Source organism: Aphelocoma coerulescens, chromosome 1A (genome assembly GCF_041296385.1).
Source record: "Aphelocoma coerulescens isolate FSJ_1873_10779 chromosome 1A, UR_Acoe_1.0, whole genome shotgun sequence".
Taxonomy (NCBI): Eukaryota; Metazoa; Chordata; class Aves; order Passeriformes; family Corvidae; genus Aphelocoma; species Aphelocoma coerulescens.
The window spans coordinates 6,428,480-6,455,895 of record NC_091014.1 but is presented as its reverse complement, the minus strand read 5'-3'; the positions used below and the strand labels follow the sequence as shown (position 1 = coordinate 6,455,895).

Here is a 27,416-nt window from a genome sequence, read left to right as displayed (position 1 = left end):
CAGAGGATAGTGGCAAATAAGTGCAGATTTCTCTCCATGGCTGTTGTAAACAGAACTGCAGTGAATTCTCACTAAACTGGCTACTGGCAGAAACAAGGCAGTGCGTGTGTCTATGTGTGTGTGTTTTGTAATAAAGTCACATGAAAGGAGTATGAAACACTTGGCAATCTGTCAGATGACTAATGCAAGATGCCAGCGATGAATCTGCAGATTGTGTGAAGCATCCATGTGTGCATCAAATTAGTATGATATTGCCTAGAATGGAAAACACTCCAGCTATGTGGCTGGTTGCTGCCGATTAGTTGCCTACGCTCTTTAAAAAGGAAAAACAGTCTGGAGAGACCCAGTTTAAAGCACATTGTTTATTGCTGCCATAAAAAAAACAAAATTCAAAAAGAGATGGCAGTGGCAAAACTGCCTACTTCATTGTGGAAATTAAAACGCTGCTTCAGAAAGTTTTTTTCCCCTGCAAAAGGAGATCAAATTTTTGAACACTTTCACCCCCTGTAAATTCTTAGTCTATCTGATCTCTCCAGATGTACATCCTACATCCAAGTTCAAAACAACCACACTTTTTCAGGGGAAAAGAACTTTGGAACAAAAAATAATCTGATCTGGGAGACAAATGATAGATCACGGTTTAGGAGGATTTGTACTCTTACGCAGAAAATAAATAATTTTAAATACTGAACAAAAGTAAAAATAGATCACTCCCTTTGCCCCCCTTGCTCCCCTCCTTGCATTATTGATAATTAAGGACAGTAGTTCCAACTAATTACTTGGCTAGAAATTCCATAAATGCTGATGATTTTTGGATGCTTCAGTTTCAAGAAAGAACACTAATGATGCATGAATTTTCCAGCATCCCCCACCTTTCCACCAGGGAGAGGGGGCAAATGGCCTGTATGCAGCAATGTCAGAAGCTGATCATGGCAGAATTCAGGCATTTCAGAGCCACCTGCCACTTTCAAAAAACTTGGCTTTAATTAGAATTTCTCCGTTTGATGATTGTTCAGGAGTGAATGCCCACCGGAGGACTTGGAAGAGCTCAGAATCTGCACAACCAGATGAAAATCATATTTTACATGTGAAAAAAAAATATCTAAGAGTGGTGAGAAGAAAACAACCCTGTGCAATTCCCCTGTCTCACAGCTATAACCTGTGTGAGGACAAATTATTTAGTTTCATGTGTTTCATCTCCTTGAAAGCATAATTCACCTAAACACATTAATATGCCCGTATTAACTTTAGCACTTTCCCTGCTTACAGGCAGGAAGGAGAAAGTTATATTGAAGGCACATTTTACACCACCAGCAAGAAGTTTGATCATCCCTTGTGAAGTGCTTTCAACACAGATCAGCAGACAACAGCATTTATCACACTCATAAATAGCTAAAATTCCTATCTATTCTAGTGGGAATCTTGCCTGAGGAAGAGACTCTAAGATTTGGTCCAAACTTTTATATTACATTTCATGTACAAATATCTTGTCTTGCAAATGCTCTTCATTTTGAGTAAGTTCTACAGGTCACAAGTACAACTGCAGAAATTGTGACTTAGAAAAGACAATACTTAAGCCAAACCAAGCCAACCATCCAAACAACCACCCCCTTAAAATTGCCAAGAAACAGAAAAACCATGACTGACTCGAGTGATACTCCATGGGAACAACTTTCAAGACTTTCACGGAGCAGTAGGCACCTACGTGACACTTAAACCTCTCGAAAATCACTCCATTATTTCTTTGCAATTCCTATTCCTTTACCTAAAACCCAATCTGTCAAACAACCTCCCTAGCAGGGAGGTTGAAAAATCCCTGACCCATAGCTTAAAATAACTGGGGAAAACGCTTATACATTATTTTGAAAGAAAAGGTATAAGTTTAGTTAAGCTCCCAGCTCTGCCCTGAGCTTGGTCAACTTTTTTCTTTCAGAAATTGACTTGACTTTTCACTTCATTTATTCTCTGTGTTGTTTGCATTGAGAAAATGTATTGAGTTACATTTTAAATTATGCCCTTCATCTGTTCTCTCTGTTGGAGCCCTTCTTTAAGAAATCCATACACAATTGCTACTTCAGCCCAAAATTACAGCTAGGGTCATGCTTAATAAAGAATAACAAGTTTATTCCTTTGTTTTTTCCTTTACCAAAATCAGCTTTACAACCAAGAGCCCCAGAATTTCCATTGCTAATCAGCCAGCTTTTTAGGAAACCACAAAGCCAAACACCAATACCTGTTTTCTCAGGTTAATGGCCCCATTAACATCAAGTTCTTGCTTTGAGCTAAAGGTTTAGGCACAGGCCAAGCTCTCTTCTAAATTCACAGAATGTTTAAGCCCTTTCTTTACTTTGTTTGGGACCAAAGTTGAATTGATCAAATTCTTTAAATGCTTTATTGGCTGAAGTTGGTTGAAGGCTCTAACTCAAGGCATAGGTACCATAAACTATGATGCAAAGCTCCAGGGGACAGGTTTTGTCACTCACTGCCTGCATTAACTTGAGTAAGTCATTAAAACTTCTCCAGACTAAATTCCACCGTCCATTGACAGCTCTATCAATCCACTAACTCCTGCAGAGTTAGGGAAAAACCAAGCATAATTTAGGCTTTTCTTTATAATACTTTTCTACCACATAGTAGGGACTTGACTGAGCTGCCAACATTTTGGGGGTTTGACAGACAAGTTCAGGCCACAGAGAGGGCACTCATTTCTGCAAACACAGCCGGGCTCCTTCCTAAATTGTATTTCCTTTGATTTCAGTGCAAACTAAGGCTCTCAGACACCTCATAGGGGGAATCTAAGTCTGACTTGTTGGGATTTTGAGGAGCCCATGAACACTGTTGCAGCAGTGACACTTGCAGAAGTATCCTCACCCAGCTTTGGCAGCTGGAGTAGGACTAGAGCCAGTGCAGACAAAATGAACAACTGAATAAAACAGCAGAGAGATAACAATGGGAAAAAACCACCTATTGTATAGATTTTATGGATCTGATCCCTGCAGTGTACTTGAAGGCTCCACTGAGGAACAAAACTATACATCATACCTGCCTGATGGTTCAGTTGTTACAGAGCTTGTTGGTTCCATACAAAATTAAGCCAAATATTCTTGATCCTTTGTAAATGATCTCTGCTAAAGATGAATTCCATTATCTTCTCCCAGCTTTCATCTTCACCCAGTGGACATTACTGCTCTGCACTAAGACCTCTTGGCTGCTAACAGCTGTAGGGTTTTTACTAATTTCTCTTTGCCAACACAGTGGCTCTCAGAGGAAGTGTCTTCTTCCTTCCCTCACCTCCCCTTCTCCTGTACCCAAGAAGTTATAAGACAAAAGAGAACTACATGTAAAACCTTCCAGAAGGAAGCAAAGCAATTCTTGTGAAAGCTTAGGACTATTTCTTGAAAGCACAAGTGTACAGAGATAGCTGTGTCTAGGGGACACTAATGAGAATGGGATCCCTTGGCACTTACTGTCAGTACCCAAATGATGACATAGATTAAAAAAAAAAAAAAAAAAAAGAAAAAAATTAGATTATTTGGCTTGCTGGCTCTACACTGTAGCAATCCTTCCCTCCATGGCCAATTTAGCCCACTGGACTCAGGGGTGACCCAGCACATCATCTTCACTGACAAGGTGTCATCTGTATCACAGAGAGCAGCCTGAGGGCAGAGATTAAGACACTGAGTTGCTGGCTGCTTGTGGTTGCTGCCAGAGCATTCTCTCTCTCAATTTGTGCCAATTTTTCTTCTAATAACCTAACTACCATTCCATCATTTCAGCAAGCTGACAGGGCCACTCTTGAGGAGCCAGAGATTGTTTTAATATCCCTGCTGCTTCAGCAGGAGCACCGGAAAAAAACCTAGTAGATGCCCTCTCGGTCTCTCCCATTCATATCTTTAATTACTGCAGGACTGCTAAAAGTGAACTGACCACTGAGGACAGAGAGGTAGCCTTCCAAAATAGCGTCTGAATCAAAACAGACTCTCTTAAATTCATCACCATTAAGAGCTTTGGCATTAATCCACGTTCATTTCCATTAATGATCCCAGTGTCAAGTCAGGTGCTGAAAAACAGCTGTTAATGGGGCCAAACGGAGTTACATGAGACCTGTTTTCAAATCTATTTTTAACCCTACCCAGAACCTTCATACTGTTCTTTTTTGGTTAATTTATATTGCAATCCTCACCCTATTATTGTGGTTTTACCATTTTGCTGAGGATTTGCATTTTTCATGTTCCATGGTCTAAGACATTCAAGTTCCCTCTAAGAGCCAACAGAACAAGAACATGATAACAAACGAGTTCCAAATGTAATGACAACTAAATCCAACCCAGTGCAGAGGTATCTACAGGCACCAAGGTTTTATAGTAATGAAGTATTTACATCTGAGCTGTGGCATCACTGCCAGGATATCACACAAGCTGACAAAAGAGACAACACCCGTTTGAAGGCTTCTGACTGCTGTCAAGAGAGACAGCCAAGCATCATCTTACTGTACTCCAAAGATCATAATTGCTGGTTTATGAGCAAATTTTATCTAGAAGGACCCAAAAGGGCTTTATAAACTCATTGTTTAGAGAGGAATGACTTCATCGTAAGGTGACAGACGGTAGCTGTTTAATGACATGGAGCATTATCACACAACAATTTCAGCCAGGAAGGATAGAACAATACCGTACACAATTGAAAACTGCAGGGGGTTGCAATTTATAGACACAGAAGGTAATTACCTACATTGGATTTTGGCCAGCAAAATAAGGGCCAGAACCTCTGACAAATAGAAAAAGAAGCTGTGCAACATTTTTAAGCCGTAAATGACCAGGTCTCTGTGTTTTGGGGGAAAAAAAAGTCATCTCCAGATGCTTTCTGGCCCATCAGCATTTTCGCAGCACACTTGCTCAAAAGCAGCTCGAAGGAAAGATGATGTTTCAAAAATCATTAACTGCTTCTGCTGTAGCGTGTTGTCGACAACAGTTTTTGGCAGAACTGTTAGACTCTAATAACACTTATAATTATTATTAAGTAACACATATCCTAAACAGCAATTGCTAAATGACCCTGAAATCATGCCCAATGAAAAAAACCTCAGGATGTTCAGTCCTATGTAGGCAGTAAAGTCTACAAAATAATTATCACCAGGCTTCCCTGCACCCATCAGCAGGGCTAACAACTGAGCAGCTGTAAGACTTGCAATCCATCTCACAGCCCCATAAAGACTTTAACAAAGAGATGAGCAATTCTTCATCCACCCAGCAGAGAGCAACCGCACTTGCACTCACACACACATGAACTACACGAAAATCCTGATGGCTTTAATACCTGACATACAATGCTCAGATTTCATTCTTCTTGGTAGTTAACAATACTCAAGTGCTCGTGTAAGCACTCAGTGGTAAATGTAAAGATGTTTTTCCCTGTGTTGCCGCCACATTGACAGAAATTATCTCTAAACATGTAATTTTTCTTAAGACAACGAGCTACTTTTTACTGCCTTGATAATTCAAAATTTACAGTCATTTTTCTGGTGAAATCAGTGATTTCTTGTAGCTCAGCTTTGCTAACTCTCTCCATGTAGTAGATCATACAAACCATAGTAAACCACTGTTAGTATAGGGAATACTTGTTTTCTGATTAATTCCAAATTTAGTACATGTGATCACTTTAACACCTCAAATGCAAATCTTAGGTAAGGTAAGGAGGCATCATTTTACCCCAGAGGGAAAAAGATCTGAAAATCTGAGGGGAAAAAAAAATTCCTACCTTGAAAATATTTTTATGGGTAAGAAATTTGGGCTGGGAGAAGGAGCAGCAGAGGGAAGTTGCCTTTCAAGCAGATAGGTCAGACTGCATGATACTAAGGGCAATATGAATTGGAAAAAGTACTGAACAAAATACAGACTAGAGAAACATCAGAAGGGAGCTGAACCCACCTGAGATAAAACATGTTATTTCTTAGAGGTATAGATGCAGATTCCTCACCACTATCACAGAAAGAAATCAAGGATACAAAAGGAAATCATAGTAAGAGCTACATTAAAATGCAGTTCCCTTTTCAGCTGGAGGTGCACATACACTCCTTTGTGCTTAAAGGCTTCTCGACTTCCTAAAATTAGCCCACAGAGTTCTGCTCACCAAACTTAAATATTCACCTCCAGAGGTGGGTGGCTCTTCAGGTGTTCAGCCTGTGTTCCTGCACTGCCTCTATTACAAACCAGTTTGATTTAAGGCAAGGGTTTCAGCCTAAACCCTGGATACTCCTTGTGTACATGTTTAAACCTACCAAAAGAAGTTATTCTAATCTCGTGCTGTTAGTAATTCTTCCTGAAACCATAGAGTCAAGCAACTTTGCAAAAGCTTTGGACATCTGGTATATCACACCTTCAAAAAAATCCCCCTTACATGCAAACACACCTTAAGAAAAAAAAGTCCTACATGTTTCAGACTATCTCAACTCTTACTGCTGCTGTATGGACCTATTTTTTATTCTTTATCATGCATATTATTTTTTAGAACATGCAGTAGTGCTTAATGATGTGCGTGTGCTGTGAGTGGAGCAACTCATACGAGTTAAAATATATGTAAACAAGAGTGAACGAGCACAGAAGTGAAAGCAAACAGGGAGGGGAAGAGGTTTGTTTTTTAGAGTCTTCTATTTTGGAAACCAATTAAATACCACTGCTAGTTCATCTAATAGCGGAAGCAAACAATTAAACACACCATCTGTACACGTCTGAACTGGGCAGCATCTTTTTGTTTATGCTGATAAAACTTACAGTGGCCTATTTTCAGTACCTTTAAGGATTTGCCTACAGTGGCCTATAGATTTTACTAAACTGAAACTAGTAGAAGCTCAACAGCCAGTGAAAGATGCCTGCCCTTCAATGGCTGAAGAAAGTCAAAGCCACCCCACCCCGACTGCTTTGAATTTGTTTCCCCTCTTATTCAAGTACAGACAAGAATCACAAATTTCTGGGACACATGATAAGAATGACTAAAAGTAAGTACTTGAAGATATAAAATAAGAGCCTATGTAAGCCCCAACCTTTGTTCTTCCAGGCTGCTGTAGGCTTTGGGATATAATTAGTTCAAGGTATGATGAGGTCTGCTAAAAAATAATGTTCTGCAACATAAAGCTCAGCTTAGGCAATCACCCAATAATTCATTTTTGCTTTCTGGGCAGAATTTGTTCTATACATGAAATGCTTAAACAAGATTGGGTCTATCTTCATCAGGTGTAAGGTAGGTGCATTTCTAAGGAAAGTCCCATGAGAGTTAGGACAGAAAATCACAGAATGGTTTTGGTTGGAAAAGACCTTAAAGACCATCTACTCCAACTCCCCTGCCATGGGCAGGGGCACCTTCCACTAGACCAGGTTGCTCTAAGCCCCATCCTGTCTTTTCTTGAACACCTCCAGTGATGGGGCATCCACAGCTTCACTGGGCAACCTGTGCCAGTGCCTCAACACCCTCACAATGAAGAATTTTTTCCTTATACCTAACTAAACCTGCCCTCTCTCTGTTTAACACCACTCCCCCTTGTTCTATCACCATACGCCCAGTGAAAAGTCCAACAAATACCTAGGTCATGAGTTTTAAATATCTGTTTTCTGTTGACCAACTCCCAGATGGGCACCTGCACATCTGGTTTTGACCTGGAGAGTTTAGGATTAACAAAGGCTTCTAATTTATAATTTGTCTGTGTCTAAACTAACCTCTGTTATGGTGACTACTGCAACTTACTGTTCCACTCTTCTTGTGCTCCTCAGCAACTTTCTCATTTGTAATCTCTTTGAGGCATTAATATTTGTGCTCTGTCTAAAAGGGGCTCTAATTGAAAAGGGTTTTTTTCTATCTGCATCACTGTAAGCTGGACAGTAACATGAGAGTGAGCTTATGCACCTGAACAATTCCATTATAATTTTGGAGCATGGATTGATGCACTTTTTCACATGAAGTTGAGCCTGGAGTAGCTGACTACTCAGTATTAATGGTGTGGATTATTAATGCCTTGCCTTGCTGATTACACACATTTGCAACGAAGCACTCTTCTTCCTTCTGTGTGGCAGGAAACATTTATCAGTATTATTTTTTTAAAAATCACAACAGTTATTTGATTACACCCAAATGCTTATGTATTGGTGACATGTCAACAACTGAATTAGAATAGTACCAGGCTTTTAAAATTCAGGACATGTAGAACCATCTGTTTTCTTGTCAACAACCTCAGTCTCTCTCTCCCTATTCCAAACACTTACTGCTCCAAATTTACAAAGTTGCTACTCAATTCCCTTCTTTCTTTGCCCTCCAAAAAACTTCAAAGATAGCAATGAAGGTTTCAAAGTATTTTTTTTCTTTTACTTGATAATTACTGACATGACTATTTCACCAAGTTTTGTAGCCAGGCTGGCAATTTTCTGCACGTTTTTATGAAATTTGCAAGGTCTTATTAGTTCATGGCAAACTCTGTCCTGGAGTCGAGATGGAGGGCATAGGAAAGGTGTTCTCCAAACATTTGTTTTGAAATGAAGCCATTTCTGTGTGCTAAAATCAACTGATTATTGCAAGAAGTCATTTACAGTCCAGTGTTTTTCAAGACTGGCACTCATGTGTGTACGTACACAAATGCTCAGGCCTGGTTCCAGCTGAGCTCTACAAAGTGCAGGGAATGATTTTCATGGGCCCAAAAGCCCTGTCCAAAGAGAATGAGGCCCGTGGCTGCTTTACCTGAATAGTTTCCTTAAAAAGGGAATGGAAGATCACAGCCCTGCTTGTGTTAAGGGCACAGCCAATTTTGTTTAGCCAGTTTTGGTTAGATCTCAAATAGACCATTAGAGCAAGCTGTGACATTCAATTTTCTTCCTTAAAACAAAAAATTCTATCAAGCTCAGCCATGCTCTCCCCTTTTACAAATCTGAATATAAGAAAAGATCATTGTCCAAAGTGTGATGCAATTGTGATTTCAACAAGTTGAGCATCATTATAGCAAAATCCCCCTCAGCTGATTCTTTTTTTTTAAACCATTTCTTCATTTTTTTGATGCCACATCTGGCATATAGAATACAGATGATCATTTGTTTATATATCTGTATAAATGCCTCTTCCAAACACAGCCAGATGGAGCCTTTCAAAATCAAATTAATTTCAGATTAATTCACTCTGGACCCACTCCAGTTTCATGACTCTTTGCTTTGAGGCACCATCTAAATTGATTTAAAGTCACGAACTTAAGAGAGCTCAAGTCCTTAGGTACAGAAAAACAGAGATCCTTCTTGCATATTGCAAGAGTCAGCAAATCAAAAGAGTCCATGATCCTAAGTTTTGTCTCCTTAAAAAACCCCCAGCAAATCAACATAAGAATGCCTTAGACTATACAGTGCCAAATTCATATATAATAAACTTCATATTTCATTCCAGAAAAATCACTTCATAATTTACATCTTCAGTGCCTCCCTTGCTGAGTCCAATAAAATTTATTGCTCTAATTAAAAAGCAAAATAAAAAAAAGCGCGTTACTCTAAACCTTGCAATAAGCAGTAGTCATGGAAAGATAGGAAACAGGTAATAAAAATCTTCACTGCAAGGGATTTATCTAAGGAACTATAAACAAATGTAGCCTGCAAACACTGTGGACTTGCATACTGTCAATCCTCTGTGGATGCCTTTATTATCTCACTTGTTTCAATTGCAATTTGGGTTTCCATGGAGATGTAACAGTCAACTCTGGAAAATTATAAGATAAATGTCAGGCAGTGATAACAGTGTTAATGAAGCTTCATTGACAAGCAGAACTATGCTTCAAATAATAGGCATATTTCTATTAGCATATGTATAACCTGTCCAGAAAAAGAGAGAAAAAAAATCCCAACAACAGGGAAAGACAATATTAAAAAATTAAAATGAAATTGTGTATATAGATGATACAAGACACACAATGGAACGTCGCATCTATGTGAAAGGATGAATCCCTAACAAACAGAAGAGATGTGTATTTGAAATTTAATTTCCTGATTCCTCTTGAAATTTTTGCACTCAGCTATCAGGCTGAAAAGGCACTTTGCTGACACACGCAGACATATTCCTGCATGGTGTGACTCTTGTTTCCTTACAGCGAGGGGCTGCAAGGATCTGCTTCACCAGGCACTTTGAAGCTGCGATTTCATAATGCGCAAATACAGCTGCAGTGGGCTGTTAGAAAGATGCCGACCTCAGTGGAAACACGAATAGCGCGCAGACCAGCGCGGCCTCCAGAGCTCTCGGGTGTCGCTCGTGCTCAGAGCGGGGTGGCTGCTCCACCACATCTTGATACATGATGAGTTGAACTGGGGCAACAGCCGTGAGCACTTCAGATGACAGCATGGTGTGGTCTTGATCTGCTTCTGTGCTAACCAAGCCTGTAAAAGCTGGAGAAGCTGCCAGTCATCTCTGAAGGGCTGTAGCCAACTTTTTTCTTCTGACAGATGGAAAGGTTTCGGTGAACTGGAGGTCAAAGAGGATTTCTGCAGAACAGAAGGAAATGCAGCTCATCCTGCTTTATTTCAATGAGTCAAGCTCTTCATTTGGCCAGGGCGGACTTCCACCCTGCCAAGGGAAGGCAAAAGAGTTTGGCTACTCCTGTACTTGAGGGTTCATTTTGGCAGTCTATCAGAGGCCAGGAATAGGGCAGGAGTGGGGCAATCCTACCCCAGAGAACGACACAGAAATTTTTGCAGGTGGATAAAATGTGCTAAGATATTCACTGCCTATTAATGAGGCAGTATTGCCTCTGTCTGGACAACCAAGAGGTGCTAGAGGTTGGTCCTCTCTCTACTCATCCCACTATCTGGCCTTGGGAATTGTAGTCCCTTGCCTGCCTGTGTAACTCTTTCAGGTAGTGTCAATCCTCCCATCTCCTCCTCCTCCATCTTTGAAAACAAGGTTCTGGTATTAGAAGAGTGTTAGAGGGGCTACAGATTAAATGCTGAAACTGAAAATCAGGATCAGGCTTGGTTCAGCAGTAGAGGAAGGTGAAATCTTAAACATACAAGCAAAGAAGAAAATCTTCTTCCCTCCAAAGGCTTGATGTTAAAGCATGTGAGCAGGAAAAACTTCAGGAACTGTGGGGAAACTCTCAAATGTAACTGGGAAGTATAACCTGATGAAGCTGTAGCTCAACCAAAAATCTGTATGTAGGACAGGAAACAAGCTGACTTTGCCATTTCAATGAAAAATATAGCAAGGGAAGCGGGACTGCAGGCAGAGTTGTTTTGCTCTTTTTCCCCTCCTCTCCTCAAAACACCTCTGCTCCTCCTACCTCGTCTAAATTCTGCTTGTTTAGTAAAGGAAAACATGAATGTTGTCTGGAAAACACTTCCCAGGTCTTCAGGGAGAAGTCATCTTTATTCAGACAGGTTTTAGGGGGCAGAAAAGGGAGTTGTAGAAGTGCCCAGTCTTTCTGCTAAGCAGATCTCAGCTCTGATCAGATTGCTGGACAAATACAAAATCAATAGAGGGGTTTTTTTATAAATTGCATTACAAGGAAACTTAAAAAAATCCAAAAGTTTCCCTTTTTCTGACTCTTTTCTAACTGCTCCTCAATATAACAAATGAGAAAAATCTAAGTACCTCATTAGATTGCCACTAAAATGTCAATAGTTAGAAAGTGATTTTCCCCAGTGAGTTTTCAATATACTTATAACTCACTCTAGTGCTTTCTGGGGGAGGGGGAAAACATCTAAAACCTCTAGTGGTAGTTGATTCTATGTAGCAGCACAAATATCCCTGCCAGCTTCATGGAAGACAGAATAATAAGTAAAACTTGAGTCCGGCTTCAACTTCAGATGGGCAAGGCTTACACGCATCTGCCAGGGTCAAATGGTGGCAGAACCAGCTCCCACCAGACATGCAACCACAATATGTAAATTAAAGAAAAGAAACTGGATGTGAAGGCAGAATACTGAGCAATTTTTAATGGAAAAAACCAAACGTGTGCCGTGTGGAACGCATTGTACGCACTGCAAAACAGGCCAATTTGTCTTAATTTCTCACTTATTGAAATCTCTAAATTCCACTGCAATGTGTTTTCTAGCATCTTCAAAGGATTCATTTTCCTTTGTATTTTGGGTTACAAACAGTTTTACTTTTACATCCAAAGAGAGCCCTGCTATACAAGAGGTCAGTAGCACCAGCAGACAAGTAGTCAACAACAAATCTGAGCTTTTAAAGTAAACCCTCATTATAGTTTAAGATTTAATTTAGTCCCTTATTTTTTCTCTATTATTGCAAATAAGATGTTTTGCTCTGCTGGTTGTGCTGTTCTTTTGAAGCTCACAAGAAAATAAACAACTACACATAATTAGGAAAGGAGCAACTCCCCCCTTAAAGGCATCATTCAAACAAACAAAATGAGAAAAACTGGTTTAAATTTTCCTAATAAACATATCCTGAAAAAGCCTAACAAAAATACACCCTAGCACACACACATGTACACAGACTTCCCAAGTCATATGGCAGTCATTTATGGGGACACATCTGACTTCAAAGACCTTTTAATTGTGAGTTTGAAGGGCACTCTGTGCAAATGCAGCATTGGGAAAACATAGAAAAAAAAGAGAGCTGCCATTCTGAACTGTTTTGCCAAATGGAAAAGAGAATACAGCTTGAAAAGTTGCCAAAAGTCCATGTTTTTAAGGTCATCATAAATAATTGCAGAAGGAAAAAATTAAAAGGTTGAGATAACTTCTAAAATGTAGTCTTTGGACAAAATCTAATCCTAGTGGATATTTATTTGCTCTGGAGGTTTTATTCACAAGCAAAAATGAACCCAGGTCTTAGGGATTTGCTGGCACTTTTACAGAAGAAATGGGAAAAGAGGAGATGGGGAAAAAAAACCAGAAATACCATCCACATAATTTTGACGACCCCATAATATACAAAGACTCTTAACTCCAATACCCTTGTCCAAGAGAAAAGGTAGTTAAACAGTTGTGGATATATTTTTAAGCTCCTTGTAACATGCTCGACCTGTGGAAACTTGGCCAGCTCAGGTTTGGCTGGCTGTCAGCAGCAGTGTGAAACGCAGTGTGATTTATAGAAATCTCTGTCATCACACCACAGGGTTAATTTCTTTCCTTCTTTTTTCTCCTTCCCTCCTGCCCCTGAAAGTGGAAAACTCTTATTTGTGATGACAAGTCTTTGGAAAGCTGGAGGATTAGTAACACCATGTGGTTCCCTAAGATCTCTAGCCCTTTTCCAACTGTTTTTTCATATAAACCTTCTCTGTATGGTCATCGGCACCTTCTCTCAACAGATGGGAAAAGGGAAGAACCTGCCCCAGGGCAGTTGGAGGGACCAGGATGCTGGCAATGGAAGAATACAGACTTGAAGCTCACAGGTCTCAGCTGCCTGATACAAGAAACCAAGGGGAATCCAAGCATCAAATATGGGATTGTAATAATATGAGCATTTATTTTAATGATTTGAAGGCTGAACCTGCTGGGCTTGTCACTGTAAGTAAGAGATATGGAGAAAGAAACGATGAAGCCTGAATTTTCATTCTGACTGCCACCACCGGAGAGCTGTGGATTTGTGCTCCTTCTGGTCTAAGGCAGGGAAGGATATCTGTGCCCTGTGCCCACACAATAACTTAGGATAGGCAGCCACCAGCTGGGCAGCAGGTCAGCTCTCAACACCGAGCACAGAGCTTCACTCGAGCAATTTCAAATTCATTGAGAGGGGTATTACTCACAGATTATTTTAAGGCACGTCAGTTTTCTTGCTATAACCATCCTTCAGAGAAGACGAAATCTAATAGAAGAACAAAGCTGGGAAGTGTGTCTAATGGTACAGAGCAGAGAACTATGCAACAAAAAAACCTGTTTCTCAGCCACACTCTTTCATAAGTATCTTCCCTTTGCTGTGTTTATCTCCCTCACCTTTGAATTATGATCCCATCCCAACAAAGAATTCTAAAACACTCAGAGGAAACCACTACATAAATGCCAAACCATTATGTTATTAAAGGAAAAAAACAACAACCCTTTCATGATATATTTTTTTAACTTGATGCAATTCTAATTTTTCTTTTAAAGGCGGTGTTTGAATATTATGAAATACAGCAGAAGTAAAGTACTTTCCAAAGCCACTACTACTATTTGCATTGCAGGAGCGTCTCTGAGGCCCCAAACAACGCTGCCTGCTTTCTAAGTAGCAGACCTAATTTTATTTGTAAGCCCAGATTTTTTCCTAATATTTTCATATGTTAGGAAACATGACAGGAACTCTCAGACTATCTTAATAGACAGTCAAGAAATAAAGGGGAGAAGGGGACTGTCAGAGACTGAAATATTATATTTTATGACTTAAACATTTTCTTAAAGGACTTTTAAAACTGTATTCCAAAAGCTGCAGAGAAGGCTACCACACCCTGAATGGGGCCCTGACTGAGGCCTGACACTGCTCGATGATGAAGATAAAGTAACAACTCAGGGCTGGGGACATTCACAAAGCACAAGCTTAACACCTCCAGGATGAGGACCACAGCCCCAGGGCTATCAGCTGCCAGGCTTGCACAGACTATCCACCAAAGGGCCGAAGGGAGGAGAGGCTTTGGGTGTGTGTTGGAAAAGCCTCTGGTCAGAGGCGCAGTGACTGCCCATCCTCCAGCTGTGCAGAGGAGCCCAGCTGAGGGGTCCTCACCGGGGGGAAGGAAACTTATCTACAGCAGGAGGGGGTGACATGGCCCATCACAGGGGCCCCCCTCAAAGGGGGCCTCAGACCCTGCACCAGAGATGATGCAACAGACCCTCAGTGTTGCAAGGGACAGTGTGTCAAGCTAGCCCCTGTAAGAAAGACACGTGGGCGTGCCCACCTGGCACAAAGTGTATATTAATCCATGGATTTCTGTACTCTTCGGCGTGTGGCGGCGTGTGGTGGCGTGTGGCACCATGTAGTGGCGTGGCCACGGTGGCAACAGGTGACCCTCACCACCAGCAGACCAGATGGAGGGGAGCAACGAGACGTCACTGGGACCCTCGGATGGGTGATACGCTTCCACCTAACCCCTGTCACCTCTCCCTGTTGCCCCACCCCCCATGCACACTTCCTTTTTTCCATTTCTTTCTCTCTTTCCTCTTCCCTTATCTTTGCCTCTCTACTATTAAATAAAATACATCAAGTTTTTGGCAACAACATCTAACCTCGTTTGGTTTTAATCTCATTTCTGGGGATATTTTGAACCTTCTAAGTTCTTTCCAGTTTATGCACAGAGACAGCTTGCTTTGCTTTTGTGGGTTTAAATCGGATTGCAACAGGGACGCAGCAGGTCTGAGTTCACTTAGCCTATAATGTCTGGAATTTTTAATTTACTGGTTTCTACCAAGCACCTTCATTAATGAGCCCAAGATCTTTAATGCTTCTTTAATTGTCTGTGCTTCCATCTTTCCATGATTGGACTGAATATCAATACAGTTGGCTGAAACAGTTGCCGCTCTACTAGAAGGTCAGACAGTCTTGGGGGGTTTCCTGGGCAGAACGGGAATGTATTCCCTGAAATTTCAAGGTAGAAGGGAATGCAACTCTAATGTGCCAGCTCACATCTCGCATTACGCTGTATTTTCTAGGCATTTATCCAGTAGATGCCTTGCTATCCTTTCTTATTTAATTCAATGATGCATTCTTCCATAGACTTGCACTAGGGCTGAGACGTTAATTAAAACTACCTTGAAATATTAGCAGCTACATAGCATTTGATTGGTAGGAGAAAAATAGTTGGGTATGAAAATTAGTATTAGCTGTTAAATTAATTATTATAAAAATTAAAATAAATTCTTATTCAATAAATTTTAATTGCCTGGGGCATTTTTATTAACAACAGGGATTAGCAAATATAATATATACAATACATTGTATAAGTAACAGAGAGAATAATCAGGGCTGACAGAGTACTTTTGCTTGTTTCAGAACACATACACAGCTCACATGGAGAAGGAACAGATTACAAGGAGCTTCCCCGTAGCCACACGCAGCTGTAAAAGCTCGGAGTCAGCAACGGCAGCGCACTGACAGCTAAATCAAAACTATACATCCTTGAGGAGCCATTTCGTCTAAATCACAGCTTCTGATTCCTCATCTTATGTGGTCAATGGGCCTGCATTTCTTAAAAATGGGAGCACTGGTGGAGGTAGGAATGAGGCTTCAGGAGAGCTGTTTTGGTGAGCTCTGTTCCACAAGTGCTGCAGAAATGTACACAAAGCTTTACAAATGACCTCATTTTTACTAGGAAAGGACAGCTCAGCTCTGTTCTACATTTTCCTGAACTGAAAGGAAGGCCCCACAGCCAAACTGTCATGTCTAATCATTGTGTTGCTGGAGAGTGTTTAAAACAAACAACTTTTTTCTGGTTTTTTCCCTCTCTCTTAAAACAAAGCCACAGAGCAATTGTTGTGTTTTCAGAGAGTGGGAGCTGTGTTTTTTATCACATAGCCAAGACACCAGAACAGCAATTTTTCCCAGTGCAATGAATGAGCTTTATAAGGATAAATTTTCACCTCATTAATGATCTGAGCTGATTATTCCCTTCCCCCACTTTTCCTTTTAGGTCATGGATCAAATGTGACCCACTTTCCTTGAATGCTTTCCCACCATCTATTTTTCCCATTAGAGTAGAAAGCCAGTTGCTAAGGACACATTACAAAGCAGCCATGCAACCACTAAATATCTGCCCCCCAAACACACACACACACACACACACTTTTCTTCTCCCCTGCCTTTATGATATTTCCCCCCTCTCATCATCTACAAGATCCCACTTTACATTCAGGAAAGCCAACAACAGAACTGCTTATAAGGACAGGCTTAGCACGAGAATAGGATTTTCTAATGACTACAGAGACTCCCGGGGCCCTTCATATTTAAAAAAATATAAAGACAGCAGCCTTGGTTTTTAATTACTCCTAATTCTAAATCTCATGGCCTTAAACACAATAGCTCTTTCAACTCGGAAAAAAAATGACACTAATCAGTAACAGAGTCCCCTGTGCAACCTGCTAGTCCTCTGCTGGCATTGCAATGCTTGCACTGCTTTGATTTTTCAAGGTTGACCAATGAGTCAGCAAAGCCAAGACAACCTAAAAGCATTAAATCATGCAACTAAAATGTTTCTTTCCAATACAGCGCTGGATGGATTGCAATTAGCAAGGGGAATCAGTACAAGGCAAATATTGTAAGAGCAGAGAGAGAGAGAGAAATAGGGAATTAAAGGAGATGGTGTTCATTTTGCAACAAATGAGCCCCAGAGTTAAGGTATTTGTGGTTTAATATAGCCCCTCTTACCAACCAGGTAAGGAATGTAATTAAAACGCATTAAAGTTCAGTTGCTGAAGCTCAACAGAAACAAAATGAAGATTTAATTCATCTGCTCTACTTCCCTCTGAGTAGCCAACTAATATTCCTACTTGGTGCAAAGTCCTGTGAAATGGAAGACTTGTGTTGTTCTGCAGTGCTTTCTAAGAAAATCCTTCTCCTTGGCATTTATAGAAGAAAAGATGTCATTCCAAGTGTCGCATTGAAAAATTAAACAGAACTATGTAACACTGCAGCTACTTGGATTTGTCTGACTGTTTCAGCTTTCCATGTCATTTATTACACTTCCCAGTAGGATTGTGCAACACCTTGGAGTTTCTATAACCAATACCTCATTCCTTTAGCAAACAGAGGTACACTATATGATTAAATGTTTCATGTATATAGATTCACATCTAAATTACAGTTACACAGTGGACAAGATTGAGGATTTGGTCACAGCTGTAATTCTACTTCATGCCACCCACTCTTTTTCCACAGAACATCCACAACATACTTTCTCCTTTCACAGAGATGACAGAAATCATAACTGCAATGGGATTTTCCATTTAGCAGGACGATGAACATGTACATCAGACCTGAATTGCACCACTGACACTGTGGAAAGATTAGAGTCACGAGCATCCAAGCAAAATGAACCGTAAATACAATTACTGTTGAACTATCAATGAGCAAACTAAGCATGGATTTCAAGCAGTGGCAGTCTAACAGCCTCCTGAAAAGAAGAATAAAATTCTGTTGATTGCAGGAGTCCCTGAATTCAGACAAAAATCTCCAGTTTTGGATTGAAGGAATAATAGTCTGAATAACAGACTTTTGCTCTCAATACCAAGTGAGTTGCCCACAAGAAAGACAACCCTGACATATGGCTGAGGCTTCCAGACACCTCAAAGAGAAAGTCCATCAAGCTCCTTAGATGTGTATTGAAAGCATGGAAAGTTTCCATTCCCTGGAGGAAACTGAAGGGAAAAGCCATCATTTTTCCATCTGAAGAAAGCAACCAAAGCTATTTTTCTGGACATTGGAATAACCTTCTGTAAGTTTGACCAAATTTTCTTCTTTACACTAACCCCTATTCCTCCACTTCCCTTTGTATTCACAGGGTTTTTTTCCTATCACTTCTCTTGAATTGTCCTTAATACACCTTTTATTTGCATTTAATGCATTTGTTCATCATTAAACTGATGATTCCACTAAAAATACACTAATAAGAAAGGCAACCATGGCATCTGGCCCTTATTACTGCATCATTTCTAGACAGGATTCCGAAACCAGATTAAGTGACAGCAACTTCAAAGTGTTTGAACATCAGGTTCCTAGCACCATGTTTTATCATTTCTGAACACTGCTTGAATTCCCAACAGCTCCCTTCCAGTCCGAATAACTGTAACCCAAAAATAAATGTGCTGTAAACTGTTGATCTCTTTTCTCTTGACTGTTTTGTCAAATTGCTTTCAAGCACCTGTGATATTCTCCAGCTGCCACTGCATGTTGCTCGTTTGCTTAACTTTGTAAGAAGAAACGCATGAGTCACATGCAGGAAAAAGTCATCTTATAATTCAATCCTTCCAGTAGCCAAGGCAGAGCTGTCCTCTGGAGTGAACTGGTTATCTGTTTACTTGATGAATTCTGAAAGACACTCCACTTCCATATCCCCCAGTTGCCAACAGTGGCTGAGCTCCCACCAGAGCTCCTGTGCAAATCAAAGTAAGGACAGCGAGGCATCAATTTTGCCACTCAGTTCTATTCTGCAAGAGATGCCAGGCAGCAGCATTCAACTGCTCTATTTTGTTGTTTAGTGCCTTGCATCATCATTCCACTGGTATATACAAGCAGTGACTGTTTTCCAAAGGGAGACATAGGGAGCCAGGTTACAATGCAGAGAAGAACACTCATTACTGTAAATTAAAATCCTTAAACAAATCACCAACAGTGAAACAATCTCTGCTTCGATTACACTGTTAGCTAGCACATCCCGGCTTTTCTTGCTTTGGCCAGAAACACTGAAGCCATGATTGATCTAATCTGTAATCATGTTGTTTATTTCAAATTAGAGATAATATAAAAAGCATAACAGTGAGTATATGTATATTCATAGCACCACTGCACACATCCAAGAGGAACTCTATTTTATCCCTGCTGCTTTGCATTTTAGCCTCATTTCTTCCCTTCCACTGTCTATGGTAAATACAATATTTGCTTTTAGAGTTCTGACTCTCCAGGGATTATAAAGGAAAAGTACTTAACAGAGAGATTATCTTTCTGGTGTTGCAATGTACAAATGAAAATTGTTACATTAATGGCACTATACAGTCATGTTCAAACACCATTAAGTACCTCTCCAGAAAACCAAAGGAAAGGGAATGATGAACTCCAGCATAGTTCTGCCTTGACTTGCAAGTATATTTGTGTTTCTCCCTCCTCTCCATGCAAATGACTCTCTGGAAAGGAATTTCCAGACTTTCTTTTCCTTTCATTAACACTTTATAGCCTGCAATAAGAGTAACAGGAAATATTAATACTTAGGAAGCACAGAAAGCAAATTCTCTGAAGAATGCAAGGTCTGTAAAACTGAAATCGAAATTCTGCACAAATATGGATTTACATCATCAGCTCAAATTGAGGCCCACTTTCGCACATACAAACCCCAACCCTGGGTGTCTGCTTTCAGTTTAAAAGCATGCAACAAACTGCCTTCAAGAACACATCAAGACACACTACTTTGTTCTGTTGTAAATTTCTCTTCCTCCATGGGTTTAAGGCTTATTTTTAGCTGCTTTAAATCTGAATGGGTCAGATGTATATCTGCTAATGAGTATTGGTAATTAAGGTTTCAAACCACACAGCAGCAATCCAACACTTTCATGTTGCTGATATCTCTCTATATTTGTGTATATTTTCAGAGCAATGTCTGAGAGTCCTATTTGATTGAGTTTCATTAAGTTCTTCAAGGCTAAAGTTACTTGTGAAAGCTCAAAATATAAGTAAGCATAGATTTTTGTCCTTTTATTCTTTGCAAACCTTTGCAATTGTTCTATATATTAGTCTTTCACTTAGCATAAAAATTTAGAAATTTATATTCCAAGACTATAAATTCCAGTTATAATTTTTGTTATATTTTGCCATGCATTAAAATGGAAAACATAAAAGATTATTGAGATCATTATTAATATTATTTATGTATTTGAGTGCTTAGAAATACTACAGCAAGAACATTTACATGTGCTGAAGAAGCTTGATTATAAAGCTTGGCTAAACTTATTGGAAAAGCTGCAATCATAGCTCAGTTACTTCCGAGAAAACGTTTTGGGAAAACTCAGCATATTTCATTTTTCCCTCTTATAATTTGGAGATATGTGTCTAGCTTTGTCAAGTGCTTTGAAAGAGCATGTGAGAAAACTGGGAGTTTTACAGGTGCGAAATATGTCAAGGAATGCAAAAAGAAATGCTCCCCTTTCCCACAGATTTCAATTTCAGTCATTCACAAGAACTGGCCAGGCCTCTGTGAGGTCTGCTCAAACATAATTTCATTTGTATGTGTCTGCTACCCCCTGCACAGTGTAGGAAATAAAGAAGAAACGAAAGAAAGCCTCAGCATGTTCCTGAAATTAATTTTCATGATAGGAGCAATTGAGTCCATCTACTAAGGTACTTATAATTACATTACATTGCTACTTGGAAGAAAAATGGCCAGCTATATTCTAAGAAAATATTAACCCCATCAGCCCAATCACAAATCACTACATTTAATGTATTCTTCCTTTTATTAAGACCCACAAGGTGCCCATTAGAGGCACCTTCACTGCCATCCTAAATCACTTCTAATTATCAGACGAGCAAAAACACGACGGAAATGTTATTTCACATCTTCGAATGAAAGGCTCTTTGCTCCAAAAGACATGTCAGCACTGGATGATTTACTCCATGATTTTGTTTACTGCCTTCAACTTTCATTAGTGTTAAAAGAGCTAAGATTGTTTTTCTGACTGCTGAGATTTCCTAGGAGATAAGAACCACACAAACACTGAACTCTCCACCGCCTGCAGTGGGCCAGGGAAGATAAAAGGTGAAAGGCAGGGTGCAACCTCCCATGGCTTTGCTGTTTTGGGTTGTTTTGTCACAGTTCTGGCTTTCTAGGGAATGGAGATGGAAAAGGGCAGGAGCTGTGCCATGGTTTCCCATGCCTCATCCTACTCCTGCCTTGCCCTCTTGCCCCTCTCCTGCGTCAGGTTTGCTTCAGACTCGAGGCTTTTCGTTTATCCCACATTCCTGCCGTCCCACAACAAAACAAGCAAGAATTTTGAACACATTAAGTGCCTGAACTTGTTCTTTTATTCCTGGTTAAGTCTCTCATTGAGGTTTTTGTGTTCTTCTAAAGAGATTGAAATTAATGCTTGATAGATTTTTAGCAAAATATGTATTGCTACCTAATTTTCACTCTAAGATTTTGACTAAGCTTTCAAAAATACTAGGAGCATTTTTCAGGAGTAAAACCTTCTAGCTGAAGAAAACAACTATTTCCTAAATCATCCGTCACTGCAAGATTTATACATGTTTAATCCCATTCAGACACATTAATACCCTCTCAAACTAAAACAAAGCAGCAAAGTATGACAACAACATATTACTAACAAGAGGGAATTAAAATAATTAATCTGGTGTTTCTCTCCTGGAATTTTTGTGTGTGATGGCATGACAAGTCCCTGAGCATCCTAATCTCATTGGATCTGCTTTGATTTAGGGTTTGGAGCAGATGATCCCAGAGGTCTGAACTTACATTACTTAGTGGTCTAGATATCAGCACCCTGCAGAAAATTTGAAGAAAAAGGAGGAAATGATTAAGGAATTAAAGTGTATTTCCTTGGAGGAAAGGGATTTTTTTTTTTTTTAATCAGACTTGATATGATTTTTTCTTTGTAATATTGTTTATTCCCTAGGGGTTTATTCACTATGCCATTATGCATAAGTGAAGCCTGATTCTCCCACATAGAAAGGTGGTACAGACATTGATCCCTCCAAGCCCAAAAATGCTACAAACTTCCAACACTTTGCATTTCAGCTCTGTGCCTGCTGCTTGCTCAGTACACACATATTGCAATGTGTGATCAGGAAGCCCATGATACCCATTCGATCATGGGAAGCAAGAGCTGGAATTTCTGGGGATGGCACTCATTTTCTCTGGCATTGGATGAATCATAACTCTTCAATATCTAGAAGAGCTATGATCCTATCTATCCATATCAGAGATGTAACATACACCTTCTATTTAGAAGCTCTGTACATGATTCATTACCATGACACAGATAGATAAGAGAATCTATGGCTTTATTATCCAGGAATTGTACTATGGTATGATATTTTACTAGAGGAAATGCAAACATTGTTCTGCTAAACCTTCTCTGTGCCATTCTGCAATGTTGTTATTAACATTCACACACAACAATAAAAACTTATGGGCATTCACAAGCAGTTGTTATATCATTTATAATACAATGATAAAGCTGAACACTATAATTGTAATTTGTCAAAATAGAAAAAAGGGAAATAGAAACAAATAGAAACCAAAATCAATTTTTTTAACCATGAGGTACCAGAAAAAGAAGTAGTTTGCCATTAAAATGATGCAAGTGGTGTGCATAGAAATCCTGAAATCAAAAAGCCAAACACTGAAGCCAAGACCGTTGATCTGCATCTCCTCAGCCTATGTTAGAGTGAATGATTAAAAGCTTCTGTTTGAGGTGACTTACTACAAAACAAAGTACATGAAAAAATACTTTAGTGCTTCCCACTGTGACCGCCCTCATATTGGTGGGTCAGGAAAAGAAGGAAGCCAGATTGTCCAAAGCTTCTCATTTCGATTGCAAACTAAAAATGACTTCCACAACTTCCTTCTAGCTTTTGGCCACTTGTCAATACTTTACATTTATCATTTTTGCAAGAAATGATGAATGATTTCTAGGCTGAAATCATCCACTGAAAACAGTAAGTAACAAGCTATGAAATTTAGTTAACTCTCTTTCACCGCTCTTTCTCCAGGGCTGGCCCTGAGCAGGAAAAAAAGCAGGTTGCCAAAGAATCAGCTTTTCTGGAGCCTGTGTACTACATGCAATTCAAGCATCAGTCCAGAAAGGGAAATGCCTCAGTTCAGAAAGCACCGTAAGGGAATACATTTCCTGGCCTCATCTTCTATTTCAGCAGCTTGGGAGCCAGAAAAACCATCATACTGGATGTCCTCCTTATGCACACAAACAGAATGGACAACTCTTATGTATATATAAACAAAAGAAGGGTCTATAAATCATGTTTTCTAAATATCATTTTGTAATCTGCTTCCACTTAGAATACACAGTACAGTCCAAAAGTGAAAAGATATACCTCATTTTTCAAAAATGAAAGGCAGCGATAACTTATTTGTATTTAATCTGTTGCTTAGATTTTTAAAACATTGTGAGAATTATATCCAAATAAATATTTATCACTGTAGTACACCTTCCTCTTGTTGGTTAGCCTGTAAACCCAAACCATACCTTAGAAAGATCTTAACTACGAACAAGCATCTCAGCAGTTCACTACACATGGAAGCAAGTCAAGCAAAAACCAAATCAAGCATCTCCCATCTGAACAAAAATCTGGTGCAATTCACTTCAAACACGCTTCTCTCTTGGCTTCTGAAACACCACTTTGCTGCTCTCTTCTTGGTCCCCAGTTGCCTCTTTGCCAAATGTTACACGTATTTATAAGAGGTTAAAATAGAAACAAAACACTACCAACAACCAACCAAGCAACCCAACACCGCATAAGGGGGAGGACAAACAGTGGAGCCAGACGCAGCAGCTTGCTTTTACTGTCTCTTTGCTCTTGGGAAAATGCAATAGTGGCTTCTGAATATTAATTGAATAAGGAGCCGTGTAAATTCCAGCTGTTGCCCTTGCACTGGGGTCTGGAAGACGGGTGTTTTCTCAGCCCCCCGTTTCATTCCCGGACTCCCAGAAATGCTGCACATATGTAGCCCTGGAAGTTGCACAATTTAATTCCGTAATCCGTCTGCGACACTCCAGCTTCTCTGACTCCAGTGGCACATCAACATTGAGGAAACTATAACTGGGATAAGAACCATATTTAGGGAGGCTCTCCCCTACAAGCTGTGGGTACATAAGGCAATAAAGGGACCAGGTTGTTACAGAAGAATGTATGATGCAACCCCCATTTTTGGGGGAATGTGTTTAACCAAGCTGAAAGGCCATCAGGGAAGTTTGCTGGACAAGCATTGGCTCCCTTGATTTTCATGGGTTTGCTACCGAGTTACTCAAACATAGGGTGCTCCAACACAAGTCATCACTGCAGATGATGTCCATCATACAGGATCACCTGGAAGGACAGGGCATCACAACTGGGGACCATGTACATCCAGACTCAGGATCTGGATGAGGCGTCAAACCTGAGGGAGCACGAATCTCTTAGAAGTGCTCACCACCCTGCTTTATGGAAAGAAGGAAAGGGGGAAAAAAAAGACAAAAGGGGTTCTTTTAGGTGTCCCATGGTGAGTCTTTGCATCACTGACCAGGTTGAACTTTAAAGGACATGTGGAAGTACCAGTAAGTGAAATCAGGAAAGTCTTTAAAAAGATTTTTTAAATGGTCGGGGTCTTTATCATGTCACATTTTCTGGGCACTAGTACAATTTAATTTGATTTTAAACTGTACTGCTTGATGAAATGTCCTGTTCTTTAGTTCAGTGAAGTCAAGACACAATAAATGGATTTTTAATGGACGAAAGTTCAATTTCTCTGGCAGCAGAGACACATGAGGAAAAGGGACACAATGTACAAATGATGCACTCTGTGCTGACTTCCGACCCTGACCATTTCATGACAGGTATAAAAATGAAATACTGGGGGTGAGAGGAGAGGGAAGAAAAAGGAGAAAGCTTTAAAAGGCAGCAATGCTAACAGCCAAACAGCATATAAATTGTTTAGGAACAGAGGCTGATTTTCGGTTACAAAAATAGTGCAGCCGAAACAAAGCTAAGAATGTTATTTTTCTTTTTCTTTTCTTAATCTTCATTTTATATGTTAGCTACTATTTCTGTTCAGTGTTTGGCTTTCTATTTCAGAGTGTGTGATTTAGTAAAGTCAAGAAAGGTGTTCGGAAGGGGGAGAAATGTAATGATATTATTAATCTCTGTATTATGTGGTAGAATCCTTGGTAGAATATATGCAGATAATTCTCTTCCTTGTTTTTATTCAGCAGGAAATTAGTTCACCATTAGAAACATGGTTCAAGGCCATGTTTCCTCAGTCCTGTTGGAGAAATGAATCAGGACACAAAAATAGCTCTGATGGTGCTCGTATTTATCAGGACTTGACTGAGCTGCAGTAATTAAATAATGAATCTTTGGAAATATGATGCTCTATATCTAAAGCTCTGAAAGACCATTACAAATTATTTGAAAGCTCCAAAAATACTTCAAAAATCAATTAAATGTTATTAAAACTAAATACAAATTAAAGACCAAAGGACCAATTCCTGCCTATTTACCTCAGCTAGTTCAACTCCAACTTCAAAACCTCCACTCACTTGCCAGATACAGATTGTGGCTTTTAACATACAATGTCAACAGATTGCAACTGCTTACTCCTGCTCAGTGGCTCTGGGATAGAAAATGCTATTTTCAGTGTTTTCCCAGAGAGGAGGAAACCATCAGCGTTTAAAGGTATCCCCACAAATGTTTATGTTTGAAGCACTGTCACTAAATCTGCCATCAGAGGACTTCCCACAACCTCACTTACTCATCATGAAGCAATATTTATCTTCCAGCTTCTCCTGGGAGGAGATACTCTCCTGTTCCTGTTGTTGAACACCACTTGTCTCGATAATTAATGAATTTCCTATCACCCACTGCTCCTGCCTGCTGCTCTGCCAGATGCCCCTAGCCCTGCTGCTCCGCTCCTCCTGATTCCAGCGGTTGTGGGGCTTTGGCGTTGGGTTTTTCCATCTCTGCATGCAGCCAGTGCCATTTCTCTCCCTCAAACACTGCTAATTTATTTCAGCAGACAAGACATTGGGCTCACCCACTCCTGGGAAAGCTGACCTGGGGCTGGCATTGGCATTTCATTGGCCACATAAGAGGCAGTGGTGTCTCTTGCCCTCTTCCATGAATGCTGATGGCTTTTAAGGCACCTTCTCATCAAAACTTGGTGATGAGGGAGAAAATTTGGTGCTCTGAGAGTGTTGAGCATGTCAGATCTGGAATGAACTGGGACTTTCAACAGTGAACATCAATAGCACAAAACCAATTTTGGGGAGTTTCTTTTCATTGCCTTAGAACCCCCTGATTACTCAAGATCTTGTGGTCTCACATGCCCCCAAAGAATACCCCGAGGTTCCTATTTGTTTAAGGACCTGTTTTCTCTATTTGATTAAAACATTTTTGAGCTTTTCAGCAGAATAGTCATATTTAGCCTTAAACCTTCATTTCCCTAACAACTCCTTCCTCCTTCAAATACATACTGTGCTCAATTACAGTAAACCCACAAACATGAAGTTCCCTTTTCAGATGCATTCATTTGCATCTTGCATTAAATGGTTTATAATAGAGCCACATCATTCAAATGTTAACTGAAAATTATCATTCTTAATTCTCTCCCACCTTTATAAATTTTTCAGCTCACCTGTCTTCGATTATGAAATGTAGTCTGGGTACCTTTATTTTATTTATAACCAACAACGTGCAGAAAAGCTATGCATAAGCTCTGTCAATATTTTTATGAGGTTTGGTGTCTCCCCTTAGAGAACTCAGTGAAGTTTTTTCGTGTTCGCAGCTAACTTCTTCACAGAAACAGTAGTGTCTTTTCCCCTGCAGTCAGAGCCAACAGCAACCTTTAAATTGCTGAGGGAAAGACATTTTGAGGTTTGAGAAACACTGTGCAGAAGGCACAAATCGCTGCCATCCTTAGAATATCTTTGTATATCCTAACCACAGGGAGTTCAATCCTGAATTACCGCAAAAATATTGTGCCAGGGGCTCCCTGTGGACCTCTAGTCCAAAAATAAGTATTGATGTAATGTGCACCTAAGAGTTCA

The 27,416-nt window shown here is 39.9% G+C and overlaps 1 protein-coding gene across 4 annotated transcripts in view; it reads right to left on the bottom strand.

Annotated features, from left to right (window-relative positions):
- CELF2 (CUGBP Elav-like family member 2) overlaps positions 1-27,416 on the bottom strand; it is a 375,542-nt gene that overhangs the window by 130,874 nt on the left and 217,252 nt on the right. The window lies entirely within an intron of this gene.